The 19,421-nt window shown below is 49.7% G+C and overlaps 1 pseudogene; it reads right to left on the reverse strand.

Annotated features, from left to right (window-relative positions):
- Positions 1–11,995: 11,995 nt before the first annotated feature.
- On the reverse strand, positions 11,996–12,132 carry LOC126539659 (U2 spliceosomal RNA; annotated as a pseudogene).
- Positions 12,133–19,421: the final 7,289 nt, after the last annotated feature.

Genomic DNA, 19,421 nt, shown 5'->3' on the forward strand with positions numbered 1-19,421 from the left:
AAACCTTTATCTTGGCTCATTGCCCACGCAGCCTCATTGGCAGCCACAATGGCTATTCGTACGTAACTGTCACTTACAGGCACCGTGCACACCACGATCTGCACCTGAGGGGACACCTCGCGCAAGTCGTCTACCCCCTTCGCCAAGTCCTGTCCCTTTTCTGTTTAGCACGTCATTTAGCCCAGCTGCTACTATAGATAGTAGCAGCTGGGCTAAATGACGACAAGGTTGCGTCCGTGGTTATTTTCCGCGAGCTTTCCTTTTGCTCACTCCATGACAAAACCCAATGTCCGCCCCGGAAATGTCCCTACCGCCATTCTTTTGTCGCCTTTCACCCTCTCCACAATTACCTCTGAACGCCTAGCCAGGTTTGAGTCGCCAGCGGTTATCACCCTATCACTGTCTTCTGCTGGCGAGGCCTCTCCCTGCTTCCATTTGTCATCCTTTTGCGCGTGATTCGGACTTGACAAAGGCGTTGACCTCTGCGTTCCTGTTTTTCCTTCGTGGCCGCTTCAAGGCAGGTGAAGCACTTTCCAGCTACCCCCACCCCGAGTTGCATGCCGTGCTTTGTTGACACTCCCTATCCTGTCACGTCGGGATACCGCGTTCCATCGTCATGGCCATCCTCATTCATGATGGTAGCCCTATTCAGCCTTTCCTCGGCTGCGTGAAATTTTTTTCCACCGCCTTCCGTGCATCACGCTACATATTTAGCTCATTTTTGAGCTTTTCACAAGCTCATCCTGGAAGCCTCCATTTTCTTCAGCCTAGCATCGACATCACAGAGTCTGCCGATTGACACGATTTCCTCTCCATTCTCATCCTTCCCCTTGTCTACCTTGAGGGACTCCCTGCCCACTGCACGCTTTACCGTCTTTCTTGCCATGTGTTGCACTTAGCTTTTTCTAATGCAAACACAGAAGCTTTCAGATCACGTGCCTTCTAGCAAGAGCTGATACGCACAGTATCTAAATCCTTAAAATGCCGCAAAGTAAGGATCACCAATGTTTTAGAAGCAATAAATGCCGCACAGACTTAAGGTATGACACGTGTTCAACCACGCGGCCACGCTCTCACTGTCCTATCAAAGCAATATTCCCGATACCAGTGCACACAGTAAAACCACTAATGGTTATTAGTCTTGCCACTTCCAAGCTACTATTTAAAGGCTATAATGATTTAACGTCCCACACAGTTACACGTGTTGAAGCACGTGACGCGAAAGGACGCTCTGACTATCCTGCAAAACCAAATATACACGATGCACACCCGTGCACAGGAAAAAAAGGAAAACTAGCCAATTACTATTTAAAGGCTAACAAAATCAACAAACCAAAAAACAGAAGCAGGCTCAAAGCATGCACAAGACATGTTTTCGTTGCCGCCACGGAGCCCTGGAAGAACACGTGCGTCCGCCACAAACATCGCCACCATTCATTCATTTTGTGATCACAGCGCCATCTATCGCCCGGCGCCATACTGGTATGCGGGATCGCGCTGAAGGGTGCACGGCGAACTTGCTGTTGACGATGAGTGGCAAGATTTCCAATTTTCCTGAGAATTCTTAAGTTTTTGCGATTAGGAAACTTCTTAGCGCATTGCTACTAATCCTTGGGCTTCGATATAGCCGCAATGTCGAACGCCGACGGGCTTATGCCCCAACCACTGGCACGCGCCGAAAGCTTCGGCGCGCGCTGGCAAGCGAACGCGTCGCTTCGCTTCGGCTGGAGGGAAAGGGCGCGCAACCACTGGAGAAAAGCTCCGACGCGCGCCGAAGCTCGCTCCTCGGCTGCGGCGCACTGTTGCTGGACTATTCCGTCTTCATTCGTCAAAGTCCGGCCTAAAACAGCCTGCTGTAAACTAAGCTTGAAACAATAAGTTAGTGATCTGTATGTGCTTTTAGATATAAGAAACACGTTTGAATAATGAATGTACACCTGCCGCAACAGTTTGTTTTTATTTTTGAAGTAACAATAGTGTACAAAATATCGACATCAGCGCTCGCGCGTCGTCTGTCTGCAAGATCGCTTTGCAAACACCTGCACGACGATGCCATATACCAAAAACTGTTGTACCATTTCATTCTTTGGTAGCTTATTGCACAGCCAACTATGTAAGAATTAGGCGTGCAATGTATAACTGAAAAAATCTGTGTTGGAAATATTGCCACGTAGTAGTGACGGTAAATAAATAGTGCCGGCTCAATCGCAACGATAGCGGCGAGCAATGTCGGCAATCGTAGAAAATCTCATCTGCGGGTCAAGCGCGTCGGTTTGCATACGTCAGTCGTCGAAAGTTACAGCCTATTCGCTGGTGCCCGCGCGCCTTCCAGAAACTACAACACAATTCGTGTCGCGTATGCAATCAGATTAGCAAGGTTCGTCGACAACAGACAAAACCATCGATAACATTCGCGAAACTTCCGATACGTTCAGGCGCATCCTGCACCAAGAGATAACGTTTAACATTTTTTAGCCGGTGAAATACGGTAACCGGATACAGATAAAGCATCCGTGTCAATATAATTATGCTTGTTGGTGCATGAGAGAAACGTGAAAAAGTGGGTTCTGAGAAAATCAGCACAACAGAATTGAAACACCTGTAGCACTCACAAGAAAAAAACAAAAAAACTAGAATAGCTAAAATGTATGTAATTCGTATCTTGTCTCCCCCCAATACTTGATTCTGCCAAATTTAGCCCATGGAGCACCTCTATTATTCTAGCTTGTTTTGATGCATCAACACCGCATCCGGAGGCCTTCACATTGAGTGTATTGCTACAAAACATTTTCACAGTGTAAGGGCCATGTTCTATTGTAACTGGTTTCCACATATCAAGTTTGCCTTTCTTTACATTAATGAAATGACATACCATCAGATAATACAAGCTTGAGAATTAGAGGGTTTTAATAGGAGTCTTTCGTTGCCCTTTGCCAAGTCGTACTATTGAAGCACTTATTCGAATGTATGGGAGCAGCTCATTTGCACAGTATAAGAAATATATAAACAGGTTATTTTCGCAATTTATACACTTCGTCACCACAAAAAGAAAAATTGCAGTTTATTGTTTTCAGCCTGCTATGATGTTTTGACTGAGAAAGATATATTCAATTTTTTCTGCGAGACACGGAATAATTGCTGTGGCATATTATTTTATTGCACAACACTGCATACAGTAGCCAGCCATTATTAAAACTCAGAAGAAATCAATAGCACAATGCATATGATCAGGCACATAGCATATTATTGCACTTTCTTAATTCATGCCAGAACGACGACCACAGGCGTCCTTCTCCAACAAGGTCAGCATCCATCGTGCCTCCTTACCATCGGGATTCACACCCTCAGAACGTTCAACCTCAGCTTTGTGGTGTTTAAAGCAACCTCAAGTGCGTCTTATGGTTCCAGGGATAAGAAAGAAGACCGTCCTGCCTACCTTGGCCTTGAAGCAAGCAGCTCTGGATTGTTTGCACACTTTCTACTTTGATCGAGTCCACATATATACGGATGGTTCTTCCACTCAGACCAGCTCCACCAGCGCAGTGGTTATACCATCATGATCACTAAGCATCCAATACAAGATTTCTCACTTGACAACATCGACCGGTTCGGAGCTTGTTGCCCTCCGAGGTGCCGTTGATTATGTTAATAACCAACCGGCTAATCGGTGGGCAATATTCTGCGATTCAAAGGCGGCCTTACAATGTCTTCTGTCATCTCTTTGTCGTGAGCCGTGACAGAATGATAGAAGTGTAGAGTGCTCGGAAAACCTTAGGTCATCAGGGAAGGGAGACACGGGACACAAACCCAAGAAAGGGCCGGTGCTTACATACAGTGCTGGTGACATATGCGGAAAAGTTGAGAGAACAGCTAAATGCTACACCCAGAATGGGAAGGGCCCGAACAGTCTTTATAGAAGTGCCTCCAAGGAAGAAGGTTGGACATGCAGCAGTTTCGTTGTAGCTGATACGCATGGCAGCACTTTTTACGGTGCTACTACAAAGTTTGATATTGTAGGCCCAGTCGTTCACCTTTACGGAATGTATTTATTGTAAGCACATATGCTGTGCATCGGCATATTGTTGTTGTGGAAGCGTTAACTTGTTAATCAAACACATTCTGCGCAGATGCATTAGTAACTTGGTTTTGAGTAGATCTTTGTCCTGACTACAATTTATAGTATCGCAGCAAGAAATATTTTAGTAGAGGCTGAAGGGATTCCAGCAGTTTAAGCATACTGACTGCACAAAACACTGATGGCACCTTTTCACCTTCCCCACAATGCACTCACACCATCTACACTTTCCATAAGCAAAAAGTGAGATAAAAAATAAATTACAGTTTCATTGACTCAGTACTTGCTGCTTCTGAAGCGGGCATCGAAGCAATCGTGGTATACGCTGCTACATGCATAGGTCTTGCATGATGCAGGTCCTGCTATGCACTGCACACAGGGCACACGTTGCAAACAGATAATTTCTTTTTGCAGTGCTCAACTATAACGACACACTGACTCAAACATGACTGCGTTGTCACGTATGCTTCAGTGCGTCAGTGTTCTTGATTGCTTCACGAGCGATTTATGCCCAACTAGCCCAAAAGACGGACGCACTAGAAAGAAGTGAGTGAATGAGTACAGTGAACTTGTACTGAACTGGATTCACATGCCGAATAGAAGAGCGCAGTGTCAGCTGAAACAGGCGGCACGGCTGATTATGTAAGTACTTCCAATAGTTCGGCTACTAGTGTATTTCGCTTTCGGAAGTTATCGGAAGTAAGAACAAACTATGGGCGCCAAATGGTAGCATTTCAACTTCCATTCTTACTTAACAAATTAATTGATGAAAATATAGACTTGGGAAGTATTAGCTGCTCTAACCTTCGCAACTACTTTCTCATGAACGCGTCCCTTTGATTGTCCAACATTTAGACATCTGTGAACGTTGTTGTGTCTAATTGCGTTATAAGCGCATTTTTGGTTGCTGTTCTTTCGCTGTTTCGTAAGCGTTTTTGCTCTCAGTTGCTGTACTTGTATTTCTTTTGAATCGGTTTATATTTTTTTTCACACACACAGGTGATTGTGTATTTTGCATACTTGTTTTTATACTAATGCTTTCTTTGACTTTGTATTTGCTGTCGTGACAGAGGTGCCGTCGCATGCCACTGCTCACCTGCTGTATGGGGGGTGGGAACTTAGTCAAGCGTCAATCGCTTTTATTCCCATCCCCTCCATCAATGTAATGGTGATGGAAATAAATCATTATATTATTATTATTATCTTTACCACTGGAAACAGCGCAGAGCTTGCCCGTTAAACTTGAGTCAACCGACACCACACGAAACACGCCGCGGTTGACCAACCCAACTTCCACACGGTTCATTCACCACATCACAGGTCACAAGAAGTCAAGAGTGCCATATTTTAAATCACTGCAGCACCAAACGGACCTGAAAATTCATTTCCTTCGACAGAGTTTCTCAGGTGAGTTCGTTCACTCGCCAGTTACGAACTCGATGGACGCGCTAGGCCTACGCGTAACGTAAACAACATCGGCGATAGGCGAGTGTTGATTATCCAGACTTCGGAGCTCGTAAACGTGTTTCCATTCGGTTTGAGCACAACAATATGCACATACAACAAGCACAGACGTTGCGGCAATCGTGATTCGGTTGGCTGTTTTAGCAGACGATCGTACCGAGCCCGGCGGAACCCAGTGGGCAGGTTGGATTAGTCGCCGTCGTTCGAAGTCGCTTCGGATCCACGTCGTGGTTGGGGCATTAGAGGCGCTGCCACAGCTCTGATATCGAAATAGAAGGCGAGTCAGGTGCGAACAGTGTCGACACGTAACATACGTGCCACGTTTTATGTCTAGCCTGGAACTTTAATATGATATCACTCAGTGGACAACTATCAGAAGTGGCTCCGCGCGCCATGCAGTGTGCTGCACCAGCTTATGCATGCCAATTCAGGTATACCTAGCGAAGCTCCGGGGAAACACGTTTTGCTAGATTTCGTCCTCCTAAAAATTTCGCGGTACGATTTTCTAAGTGTAGTTTACCTGGCACTCGGGCATCAATATTAACCAAAATAAAGAACTGCAAAATAACTCGACCGAAAGGTCCTTTAAAAGGCCCCTCACCAGGTCTGGCCAGTTTGAGCTGACAAGCGCAGAGCATGCATTGCACGATAACGATCGTGTCTGCAAAGTATTACATCGCTACGCGCCGCCGAAAGATCTGAAATTTCAAACCGAACGCCGTTTTTCCTTCTCCTCGCGGTCACCGCTCTCCAAGCCGGTGGATGACGTATCGCGTCCCTGCGCCTACGTACTCGAGTCCCTAGTGTGAGGTCGCTCGTGGTGACACGTGACTTCGAGAATTATTCAAGGCACCATCTGTTATTTGTGTGATCTGTTGCTTGAATTGACGAATTGAAGTTTAGAGAACTAATAAAACACACAAACGGAATGTCTGCGTGTTTTTTACTTCGCACATAAGCAAGAGAGCTGTACTTCCGCTTCCTCTGCTTGTTCCCACAGTCGTGCGGTCACGTGCGTAGGTACCGGAACTATATGCCATTTTCTACCCTGCTCCAGCGCGTGACCATGCTCTGCGATCCGCTTGTTCTGGCTCAGTATTCGTGTAGCACTGAATTATATCGCTAGTCATGTTTCCTTGTGCACAGCGCGCAAAATAGTGCGCTGCGCGAACGAGACAATAGCTCGCGCGCGACGCCGTCAGCGGAAATGCGTAGCGCCGGAAAAAAATAAAAGCGAGCAGAAAAAAAAAGTGAAGGCGGGGCCCGTGACATATGTATCACGCGATGCTCGAGGTCCGGCATGAGAGAACGTAGGGAAGGAATTTCGTTTGCGAAGGCTGTACAGGGCGAGTGGAGAGGGAGTCTCGCTATGCAGTGGAGCCCGCCTGCTGAAATCATGGGTTCGTGGCAGTGAAATATTTCTATCTCGGCTATTAATAAGCCGACTTGAAAATTTTGCGGCAGAACGCTGCCTAGAGGACACGTAACAACTTCCAGCGTATAACAAAAATGTGCTATGGGGCCTGGTGAGGGGCCCTTTCACATGGATAAAACGACGTGATGACATTGGCCGCGAATATGCCACGATCAACCAGACGCACGCAACGCGTTGAAAGAATATGCGCAATTTTAGGTCTCGTATGGTGCCTGTGCACATCGCCGACTCGAGAGAGCTGAAGAAGGAATCTGCAAAAGCAATTTCATTTTCTCAGTAATACAGTGCGCGATGCGCGGCATCGGCCAATTAAACAGCTTGCGGGCGAGAATCAGAACAGGAAAGCCCATGTGAACTAGGGCCGGCCGGCACACGGTAGGCATAGCTTGGTTACAGAACGAAAAAGAAACACCTTCATTTTCTTCGTCGGCACGTTTACTGTTTTCATAATACGTCCCCGGTAAACTTCCGCCAAAACTTTGGTTGCCAGGCATAATAATCTTAGCACACATTTGAACAGAATAACTTTAATTTGCGTGCACGAAGTTGACTGACTCGAATGCACACCTTTCGTTCATATTCCAGTTTGTTCATAGGTGCCCAATTCGTCGCCGTGCGCTCACTGGAAACAAAATTTTCTGAACATACACGCGACGAAGCTGATGGCGTCAAGTCCTTTCTGTTTATGCTGGTAATCCAAAGCGGACGCCTTTGTCTGCAATCGCAGCGGCGGAGTGCACAATGGCACCGCGGCTGAAGAAACACATCACATTCACTTGCGAAAGTTATTAGAGCGCAGCTGTTAGGCGGCCTTTCCTGCGGCGAGCGTCGACTGCGTATAACCGAGCAAACGAGCATAGCGATATATTGGCCTCGAGCTCCACCACTGGAAAAGCTGGCGCCACCGTCGGCGTGACGTGCTATTAGGGATCACGTGGACATAGCGGCCGCGTCGGCTGCTTCGGAAGCGCCGAAGCGAGCTGAAAACGACAGTTTAAATTCCCTCGTACGCTGCGGTCCTCATTTAGTGGCGAGATTTTCCCGCTTCGAGTGTCTCCTTTACAACGCTTGAAAACACTACAATAGGTAGTGGCTGCCTTTGAAGGCGCGCAACATGGTAGGCTACTGCTCGGTGCCGCAGTGCCGGACGTACGCAACGGAGCCCGGTGTCAGCCTTATTCACACGTAGCCGCAGGACAAGAAGCTGCGTGAAGCTTGGCTCACGAAACATAAAACCGGCAAACAGTCATCGGCTACAACTCGGGTATGCAGCCAGCACAGACGCGAGGAAGATTTCTGCTAAGGCGCCGGGTCTGCGAAGTTCGGAAAACGCGCACTGAGACGCTCGTCCGAGTCCGCTGCCCGACTAATGTCATGACGGTTTGGTCTATGAACTTGTCGATGCTATAGATACTAGCAAGTTCACTAGAGTGGAAAGGGAGCGGTAAGAAGCACATTTAAATAAAGCATGGCATATGGTCATGTTTGTGTTATGAATTAATGCACTGGATTACAAAAGAGAAGCAGCGGGACATCGCACGCTGAGAACACCGACAAACATACAGTGCGACGCAACTCGAGAAATAATATTGAAACATCCAACAATTTAGAAGAAAAAAGATGGAGCCGTCGCGACGGCACATCACAGTCCCCGTAGGTGTCGAAGTCTCTACAATGAAATTATTTTTGAACAGCTCCGATAGCGCCCACGCAACAATGGTTGCTTGTATACTGTCAAATGCTCATATTCTGCGGCCTAAAGCTCATGGCACGGTGCGAAAACGCCGGTTAGGGAGCCGGTTCGGGAGACTCCATCGCGGCGACCGCGCGCAGTGGCGTTCACTGTACGTATTAGACGTAACTCATTAGAATCGCAATAATTTGCAATGAAACCGCTGCTATTCCAAGCTATATGCCGCTGGGAGAAACAGCGATCCACAAATACCAGTGCGAGGAGAGCGGAGCAGCGCGCTGGTTCGTGGCACGAGACGTTCATTTGAGGGATCGCCATTCCTTTGTGCGTAGGCGCGAGTAAGAGCGGGCGCGACAGGGAAAATCTGGGGGTTCTTGCTCCTTGAATATATGACTCTGCCAATACACTACGGAGGAGGTTTCTTAGTGCGTGTTGTATGCGTTTGTCCCCTAGATATGCCGGCATTACGGAGTGCGGTCGAGTTTGTTTACGCTCAGTCGCTGGCTGCTCGCGCGGTGAGGCAGTGGGCGCGGACGCCCCGTTTGGTGATCGCTGTGTCTGAAGGGGCAATGTTCTGACTGGTGTTGTATAAGTCGCGGGTCGCTTTTTTCGTCGCGACGATAGATTGGATTTTTTACAAGCACGGCTCCAGGAGGGCACATGTAACCGGCAAACGGTGGCCTCAGGAGAGCACCTGAGGTTATAATAAAGCAGACGGCGCAGGATCTCCATGCAGGGCCCCCAAGGGGTAGCGGGGAGATCGGAGCTGGAAGCAGGGCGTCCCATGGGTTGGGGCCGTGGAGGCCGAAGCGTGCCAGGGGTGTACGCATAAAAAAAATTGGCTGTCCGCTGTCGCGGACAGCCGATCTTATACATCCCTGGCACGCGCAGGCCTCGGCGAGCTCCGACCCCGGATCAGTTCGGGTTCTAGCTTTGGTGTCCACGTTGCCGCTTTGGTGTGCTGAAGGCGCCGCCAATAATGCGAAATAATGACACGTTGTTACAATTAGTAAAAAACGCGATGTAATAAACATAATTACGTCCAGCCGCCAACTTGTGACGCTAAGTTCAGCACTACCGCACCCCGCGACTTCTGCAACATCAGTCAGAACTTCGCCTCTGCAGGTACGTCGGACAGACTATCTCGCGCCGGCGGCGCTGGTGTCGAGTCATTCATCGTCACCGGCGGCCTTTCAACCACTTGCGTTCAACCGCGGTTACTAAGGCGCTCTGCGTTCTAGATTTTCATTATATGCGGCCCGGGCTCTACTGCGGTCATTATTGCTCCCACAGAAACATCTGTGATGTTATTTACAAGGCACCTTGCCGTAAGGCGCGAGAAAGCTATGACCCGCCACGATTGAGTAAGCAAGAGCGCCGCAGGTGCGAGACAGTCTGTCTGACACAACGGTCGCCAATTCGGCCGTCAGTGCCGCTGCTTCACCTATTTTACCGCGCCGCAGTCAGCGTTCCGAGCGTAAACAAATGACTCCACTCCGCAACGCCGGCACACCTAGGGACAAACGCCTACATGAAAACCTCCTCCGTATATATAGTGATAGGCAGAGTCATATATTCAAGGAGCAAAAGCTCCCAGATTTTCTCTCGCGCGTCCACTCGTACTCGCGCCTGCGCACAAACAGCTGGCGATCCCTCAAATGAACGTATCGTGTTCGTGGCTACGTTTCTATTTGCGGATAAAACCGTCGATAACAACGACCTGTACTGGGGGCGAGGAGTTACGGAGTCGCCATCTGTCGGAAGCGCCTCCCTTGCGTAGTATGAGGGATCACGCGGCGCGCTCCTCGTAGGTTTCGCTTACGGCGCTCAATAAAAACACCACGTGGCAGCCCTCCTAGCCATTTATGTAGGTACTCTCAAAACGAGGGAAGTTTTCGACTGTCGATATAATAATCTTGGGCAAACTGAAAGCACAGAATCGTTTACAGACGCTATCTCTTTACCGAATACGTACAGTAAATGCCATGCGCGCGGTCGCCGTGATGGAGTCTCCCGAACCGGCTTCTTGCGTGAAATGTAGGCAAACGCTGGAGTAAGCTATGTGAAATTTGTTCTTAGAGTGGGCTCTCTGCATAACCAAATGGGGCATAACAGAATGAAGCCTCAATGCAGCGATCGCACGGGTTCGCAACGACCGACTGCGCGTCTGCATGCATGTCCGCGCACAATGTATTGCTTTCGCTGTGAGCGCGTTTTCGCACCGGGCTGTGAGCTTTAGGCTGCAGCATATGAGCATTTGACAGCACACTAGCAACCATTGTTGCGTGGACGCTATCAGAACTGCTCAAATATAATTTCGTTATAGGGACTTCGACGCCTACGGTGACTGTGATGTGCCGTCAAGACGATTCAATCTATTTTTGTCTTCTAAATTCTTGGACATTTCAATATTATTTCTCAAGTTGCGTCGCACTGCATGTTTATCGGTCTTATCAGCGTGCGATTTCCCTCTGCTTCTTTTTCGTAATCCAGTGCTTTAATTCATAGCACAAGCATGACCATATTGCATGCCTTCTTTAATGTGCGTCATAGCGCTCCCTTTCCGTTCCAGTGAACTTGCCAGTATCCAGCATCAACAAGTTCATAGACCAAACCGTCATGACATTAGCCGGGCAGCGGGCGCGGGCGAGCGTCTGAGTGCGCGTTTTTTGCTACTCACCGAACATCGCGCAGTCCCGGCGCCGTAGCAGAAATCTTCCTCGCGTTTGTGCTTGCTGCATATTAGAGTTGTAGCCGATGGCTGTCTGCCGGTTCTAAGTTTCGCCAGCCAAGCTTCACGCAGATCATTGCCCTGCGGATGCGTGCAAGTAAGGCTGACACCGGGCTCCGTTGCGTAGGTGCGGCACTGCGGCACCGAGCAGTAGCCTTCCATGCTGCACGCCTCAAAATGCAGCCACTACCTATTATAGTACTTTCAAATGTTGTCAAGCAGACACCTAAGGCGGGAAAACCTCCCCACTTAATCAGAAGCGCGGCGCAGGTGGGACTTCCAACTTCTTTCAGCTCGCTTCGGCGCTTCCGAAGCAGCCGACGCGGCCGCTGTGTCCACGTGATCCCTCATGCCACGTCACGCCGACGGTGGCGCCAGCTTTTCCAGTGGTGGAGCTCGCCCCCAATAGAGTTGCACACGCATTCAGTGCCATTCCACTCTGTGAAGGTGGATCACCATCGAAGCTGTGTATAGTGATGGCTATATTGGTTTAACATATGGCAATTACTATTACAGCGAAGCTGCATATGGCTAGGTTCTGGAAAAACTTGCACGCATCTATCGAGCCTTGTAGATCGAGAATTTCTCCCCATACGCATGCTGCAGGCCGATCCCGAAGATAGTACAATACCGGGCCGACCCGCGGCGGAGGTGAAGCAGGCTTTAAGCACTCGCCAACTTGCAAAAATAAGTTTAATATCTTAAGTCTAAATACACTTTGATCACGAGGGTTGCAATGTGGGCTTGTTGGTAATGCATCTTCAAGGGGAGTACGGTAGCGCGATTAAAGGACGGGACAAAAGAAGACACATAGGGACACACACAATGTGTGTGTGTGTCCTATGTGTGTCCTATGTGTCCTATGTGTCCTATGTGTGCGTGTGTCCTATGTGTGTCCTATGTGTCCTATGTGTGTGTCCCTATGTGTCTTCTTTTGTCCCGTCTTTTAATCGCGCTACCGTACTCCCCTTGAAGACACTTTGACCGACGTCGACCATGTCTATAGTATATAGGTTTCAGAGGGAGTTTGTGGGGAACCAATTTTGCGTGGCCTGTGTTGTGTGTGACCGCTTGAGGTTTTCGAGTGACCTCACAACCATTATTGCACTGCAGGACGTCGACCAACGCACGATGGCCTTGGCTACGGCGAAACAGTGTGTGCCCTCGGAGAGCGGTGAGGTGCGTTTTTGTTCTACGTACGTGCCGGGATTCGTTAGTAAAAGGTGTCGTGCCTCGTTTTGCAACAATACATGGCTATAGGTATACACCCCGGTGCCTCATAATCTTCCGAGGCTCAACATCGTCGAGCAGCGACTAGTCGCCTTCCATTTATGTGCATACGGCGTTTGACGCACGGCAATAGACAGTTCGAGTTCACCATTAAGGGGTCCACATATACAGCTTCGCTGGTCATCCAACTTCACAGAGTGGAATGGCAGCGAATTTTATTGACTAAATAAAGACACATACATGACTTCGTGAATCTACCGTCTGTAAGACGACGCCTGGTGCGAAAACAGAGCCCTTGTATTACAACCCAACCCCGCGAGCCAATCAGTCAGTCCCAACCAGACAAAACGATGATGATGATTATGAGGATGGCTATATACACATGAAGACGATTATGAAGTACGCATTTTGGGCTCACACGTCTTTTATTTTGTTTTGTTACAATTGTGATCATCGCTTTATGGTCACTATGGTTCACGGCCATGGGCTGAACGACGATGCTGGAAATATTTTCAAACGTCAACCGATGACGCGTAGCTGGTACCTTGATATAGCACTGAATGCCGAACCTATCGTCTTCGCGGTATTCGGGGTCCCGACGGTCATTGCGCATACGCTCGTCGTCAGTGGCCTCCTTCCGCCGCCGTGCGTTTCTTCACGGGCACGCTGCTGTTCTTCGTCGGATGGAAAACGGCTACACGACGGTCCACTCCCGTCGACCGACTCGCGCCCGCTCACTCTGCTCACGCCGTCGCTCTTGGAGGGCACGCTGCTCTTCCTCGGTGCGCACAATACGCGTCCTACCCATAGCACGGCCAGAACGCAACTGCTGATAACGACGCGCTGGGCGACGTTGACGTCACAGTAAAGAGGCGTGCACATAACGTCGGACTATAGACGCGCCTTTAGCGTATCAGACGTTATTGGCGCGCGGGAGAGTGTCGCTCGACGCCGGGCACGTCGAAGTGCTGGACTTAGCTATATATCGATTTCTTCGTCTACGCGAACCTCTTCTACCCACGCAGGAAAAACGGATACCTAGCTTCGCTGTAAGAAGTCGCAGTTTCGCCAGAAAGGCGAAGTATCGATTGCGACAGCAAATTAACACACATCCATTCGAAATAAGGATAGCACTTTCATCGGTCGTATCAACTTGTAAACATTCGCTTGCTAACTAAATTATCAAGCATGGTGTCAGCGCGCACAGCAACGTAAACACGTCACACTCGATGACCGCGGGCATTCGCTGTCGAAACGCTGGCGTGAGCAAGCGCGGCAGCAGCAGCGAGCGAAATGACCTTCGCGCTGCCTATCGCTTCAAAGCGAACTGAGCGCCGAGAGCACACAGCACGCATAAAGTTACGAGCCGTCGACGCACCTATAGACTTCGCCCCTACGCAGATCGCTCTCAAGATACGGCTGCGCGACCGCGCGCAGCCTCCACGTACGCAGTTCCAGTCAAAGCAGAACGGCGCCCGCCCCCCTCCCCCCCTGGTACCTCGCATCGTTGGGTGCCTCGCGCGCGACGGAAGACGATGCGCTTCCTTCCCGTTCTTCTTCCTTTCGCCCGGGCAAGATCGAGCCGCGATCGTTGGCTCACCTCGCACGCTTTCACTCGCGCATACTTCATAAGGCGCGCGACAATGTCCCCTTGAACTTCATAGAGAACATTACGGCGACGCCGACGACAGTAATGCGCCTGGAGAGTCCATCTAATTGCTATCGCAATAAAAGGACGTTGCAGCCACAGTTGCGGCAATGGGCTGCCAGGCGACCAGCTGCAGCACGTGTAGGGGATCCACACGCGCTTTCACTTGTAAATGCGCCGCTTGGCTGCAGCTAACAGCCAAAAGCTCTGTGACCGCCTCGACCTCCTCTCTTTTCTTTCTTCGTTGTCTCCCCCTCCATTTCCCCAAGGTGCTGAGCCGTGCTCTCTAAAGGGTTGCAGAATATAGTGCTTCTTCTCCTTCACACTCAATCTGTCTCTCTAGTTCACTTTATTACCTTAGAAACCTCACTGTGTGGGCAGTGGCGTAGCTAAGTCGTCTGGCACCCGGGGCCCATAGGTCTTCTGTCACCCCCCTCCCCCGGGTTTAGCCGGCAGAAAGGGTGTCTTCAGACGTATATGACATCCCCCCCCTTCCCACTGGCCCCATGCACCCGGGGCCCACGGCCCCCCGGCCCCCCCTGTTGCTACGCCACTGTGTGTGGGTGTAACATAAGAGATGGGTGCACAAGAATATGACAGATTGACCATATCTTGATATGAAATGAGCTCTTGCATGTTCAATGAAGGCTTGTGGATCGGTGATGACTACGATGTCGTAGGGAAAGCCGTTCTAGTCTGTAGAGCGGCGAGATAGTACCAAATCTTGTATCTTCATATGGAAGCAACCTACTCGTACTAACCGAAACGCAGCTTTCCAGAAACATTTACGACCTCGACGTTTTGTGTATCTTGCCTAACTTTGATCTATTCCGACAAGCCAGGCGACTTGTCAAATAAGGCGGTGTTCTTATCGCCGTAAACGGCGAGCTATCGTGCTGCCCCATCAACATACCACGTGATCTTGAAATCTAAATCTTGAAATATAAATATATATGGCTCATCTGCCCCGCCGAATCACAACTAATTCTTGGTGTTTGTTACAGACCACCCAACCATCGTCCCGATTTCCGCCGCAAACTGAACATCCCCAAGTGGTATCCTAATACTATTATTTATGTGGTATCGTAAAGTATCCTGAGTGGTATCCTAAAATTTATAGACATTTTAATGCGCGCATTTTCCTCTTTGGATATTTTAATCACGCGATTATTGATTGGACTATACTTCATAATTAGCTACAGGCAACCCAGAAGCTACCGCATTCCTTGACTTTTCTCTCAATAGCAATCTAACGTAACTGATAAAAGAACCAGCTCATTTTACGCAAGGTAGTGCTACCATCCTTGCTCTTATACTGACCACCGTTACGATCGGCCTGCGGGGGGCTGGTGATCTAGAGGAGAAGCGACATCCGATCCCTCTCAGCCCGCTGCGGCGACTCACTTTGTAAGGACGACAATGCGCCGCGTCAACAGCCCATCGGCGCCGGCATGTCTAGACGCGGTCGGCGGACCAAGTATTGTTAGTGGGTTCGCCGTCGCTATCTCGGTTTGTTTAGAGCGGGGGAACTCCTGGAAGAAGATGTTTTGCGGTGCGGTCTCACGGACCCCAGAACTGGTCAGTCAATGGACAGACGCAGCGGCCACTGTCTGCGGCGTCAGGCCTGGGATCAAAGAAGCGCCTGCTCGGGTCAAGACCTCTGTCTGCGAGAACCCTCTCACCTCGGTATGTTCAGTGAAACCTGTGCGGAAATGAGTGTGTAAACCGTCCCCCTCAAAGGCGGGTCGGCTCCGATGACTTTGGACGCTCCCATTGGTCGAAGGTCGAACGGCCATTTTCCCTCACCTAGGGATCTAGGGAGGAGAGGGTGCATTTAAGCAGCCGTCGTCGGCTATTCAGTGCGCATTCTCTTTCAGCCATGCTACACTGATGAACTGTAACGTTCTCATGTAGATACTGTAAATAAATCCAATATTCCTCTTTCTCGATGAGAACAAGTCTCTACCTTCAACAATGTCCTCAGCGTGAATGAGTTGAACGACAGCATGGGCCAGCTACCATCTATTTCATGCCCGACCCCAACCCTTACACCACCAACCCTGAGGGCTTATCATCCATAAGTTACGTTAATGAGTTTAGTGACCACAAAGTCCATGCCAACTTTGTTTCACACCCTCATTTCGCCACTCACGCATGAAATTTATTCGCTTACGAAAACGGAAACTACGCTGCCATAAACAACAGGGAACTTTACATAACATACTAGTTCAACTGGTTATCCTTTCAAATCAAGATAAATTATTTATTTGAGAAGTACAACTCAGTCATTTCAGTTTGTGCAAACCGTCATCATACATGGTTCACCAAGACCTTAGAACACTTGAGAAAAAATAAAATCACCGGCGATTACGGTACGCCCTAATGCGAAATTTGAGCCAGCTCTATGTGTTTCATTTCGCGATATATTGGCTGGCATGGACAATCTGTCTCGTGCGGCACGTTTCGAACGGAGCGAAGTGTGGAGCGACTCCCTCGCTAATCTGGAGATCGCGAGAGGCAGCGCGTGGGTGACGTGTGGACGCGATTCACAGCAGCCACCGCAGACGGACTACGCGCGCTACTGTGGCGCCATCTCGTAGACATCGTCGGCGCACTGCGCTTTTCTTCTTACGCTTTCACCTTCCTCTTCCGCTTTCCCCCTGGCTTCAACGTCCGTTGCAGTACGTTCACGGAGGACTGCACTAGGGGGCACCTCAGGAAGATCGCAAGGCATCCGGGTGGTTAGCTCTGTCCCCTCCCCCTCCAATTTACCTCACAAGGCATGGGAAGATGCACGACGCAATAAATCAATTTTATTTTCACGCAAACAAAAGAAACATTTGTACATTTTATACATTTAAATTCCAGAACTCACCGAATACGTGCTGTGATAAAGCGCGCGAGCAATTCTGCTATTTAAAATCCAAGTCCTCCAGCGGAGCAACTATGTCGTCGTTTGCTTCGGATGGATGCTGCAACTTGGTTGCAAAATAGGCTGAATTGTTTCTGCGCTATTTCTTAATATATACCACACATCGTCACCGGGAAACTTCCTGTAGACCTGTTCCAGGCCACGACGTCATGCAGATAGCTGCCTACCGTTGCCTACCGCGAACCTGATTTTATTGGTCCTGAGTCTTTTATCGTTCTACGGGAAGCCACAGATTATTGCGGCTACTAATTGAAGTGGCTCGACGAGGGGGGGGGGGATTGTTTTCTTCTGCCCATGTGTCTGCGCGCTAGCGACGTCATGGGTTTCCTGTTTACGAACATGAAGCTCCTTTATAGCATCGTGTTTTTTGGCACCATGATCTGTCTTGGAACAGTTGGGCACTGACCTTTGAATTGTCATGCAAAGCCTTTGTTTTCATTGTTTACGTTCGGTATACCTACACAGCTGGCTTCATCACCGCCGTGCGCAGTATGCACTTTCTGCGTCTCCAACCAAATGCTTAATACTTTCACTGACAACAGCTTTAGCACATTATACTTACTGGCTAGTTTCCTGGTCCTTTTTCTCAACCGCGAATCCCATACACAGTAACCCAAGAGACTGCTTTCCTTCATGTTCCCCAGTAGTATTTAGAAGCAGGCTTACTGAGCGCACAGCAGTTATGAGCCAGGAAAAGAGCTGAACGCGTCCGTACGTCCGTTTACAACCACTGCGAACGAGACTCACGCAACATAAATAAAAAGCTGGCAGACTCGGGTGATTTTTTGAAGGCGCAATTACTGCGAATAGCAACCATTTTCTCGCGACTGCTTCCGGATCGGCTTCTTTTCGAACTGCGTCCTCTGCCTGGCGCTTCCGAAGAGTCTGCTGCAATTCTCTCCGGACCTTTTCGGCCAGCGGATGCGAAACTCCCCGCCTCTCTATCTTCCGATCCGATAGCGAGGATCTTTTCCTGTGGCGCCATATATACTGCACTGATGGCGAGAGCCGGCGCGAAGCTTGTCGCAGCGATAGCAATAAAACTGCGCCAATTTTGAACGGGGGCGCGCTCGCACCGTGCTGTCCTGGTAGAGACACGTGGAGGAATAGAAGAGGCACGCAGTGAGTATGGATGCAAAAACGACGAAGCCAAGTTGACGCCCCACTCACTCTGCTGATTCCTGCGCGCGTGCCGCGTGCATGCATCACTGGCCTCCTTTTCACTGGGCTTTGTGACAAGGTTCCCGTAGGTCGTGCACCATTGTTGTGGATTCTGGTCATCGTTGCGATGCCACGGCGCAGCAGCAGCCCTCGCGTGTGCGGCGTTGTGCCTCGGAATATGTCTCCTCACACCATCGCCCAGCTTGAGGGCCAGCCACGCCCGGTATGCATGCAAGGAGCGCGGCCCAATGTAATATAATATGGCGTCATGGAGGACTGGACCCGACGCGCTTTAGTTCTAGCGATGCAAAGCCAGCACTTGGGAAGAAACAGAAAAATCCAGATATAGTAAAAGAGAACGTTGGAAATGAATCACTCACCATAACTCCAACTAACACAGCTTTCTGCCATAGTGAACGTACGTGAAATCAAGCCCCTGCACGTAACCAACAAGTGTAGAGCAGGTATTTTCTTAGATGTTGAGGATCGATATTTCCAAAAAGGATCCGGTAGGTGCACGTTACAGAAACGCAGGCGTACGAAACAAGAAAAAACAAGGACAACACAAGCGTTTGTGCGCCTGCCTGAACCATGTTGCTCGGCTTCCTGTCCTGCGTGGGACATTCCGAACCCTTGCTAAGAGCTGGCACATATGTGCGCCCAGTTGACAAGCGTCTACATAGAAGAATCCTACAGCGATCGACCGTTGACGCCATGTTGGTGCCGCCGTAATGTTATTACAAGTATTGCGCCTGTAGCGAAAGACGCGTGCTACCGCCGAGCCCCGCTCTCCGTGAACGCCCACAGAGCGCCACAACAATTAGCCCGGGTTGCCCGGCGGCGTGCAGCGGGGCGCGCTGCTCGTTAGTCGCTGCTGACCGTCGCGCTCATCGATCGGGGGCGGGCCAAGATGGCGGCCGCGTGACAGGATCTCTTTATTACGCGGCGCCGGGGAAATACCGTGAGCCACGTGCCGGCGGCAATTAGGCGGCTCTCCGCCCGCCTGTCGCGCGCCGCTAATAGCGCCAGGAATTTAATAAATCCTGCCGCCT

The sequence above is a fragment of the Dermacentor andersoni genome, chromosome 11 (assembly GCF_023375885.2).
Source record: "Dermacentor andersoni chromosome 11, qqDerAnde1_hic_scaffold, whole genome shotgun sequence".
In the NCBI taxonomy this organism is placed as follows: Eukaryota; Metazoa; Arthropoda; class Arachnida; order Ixodida; family Ixodidae; genus Dermacentor; species Dermacentor andersoni.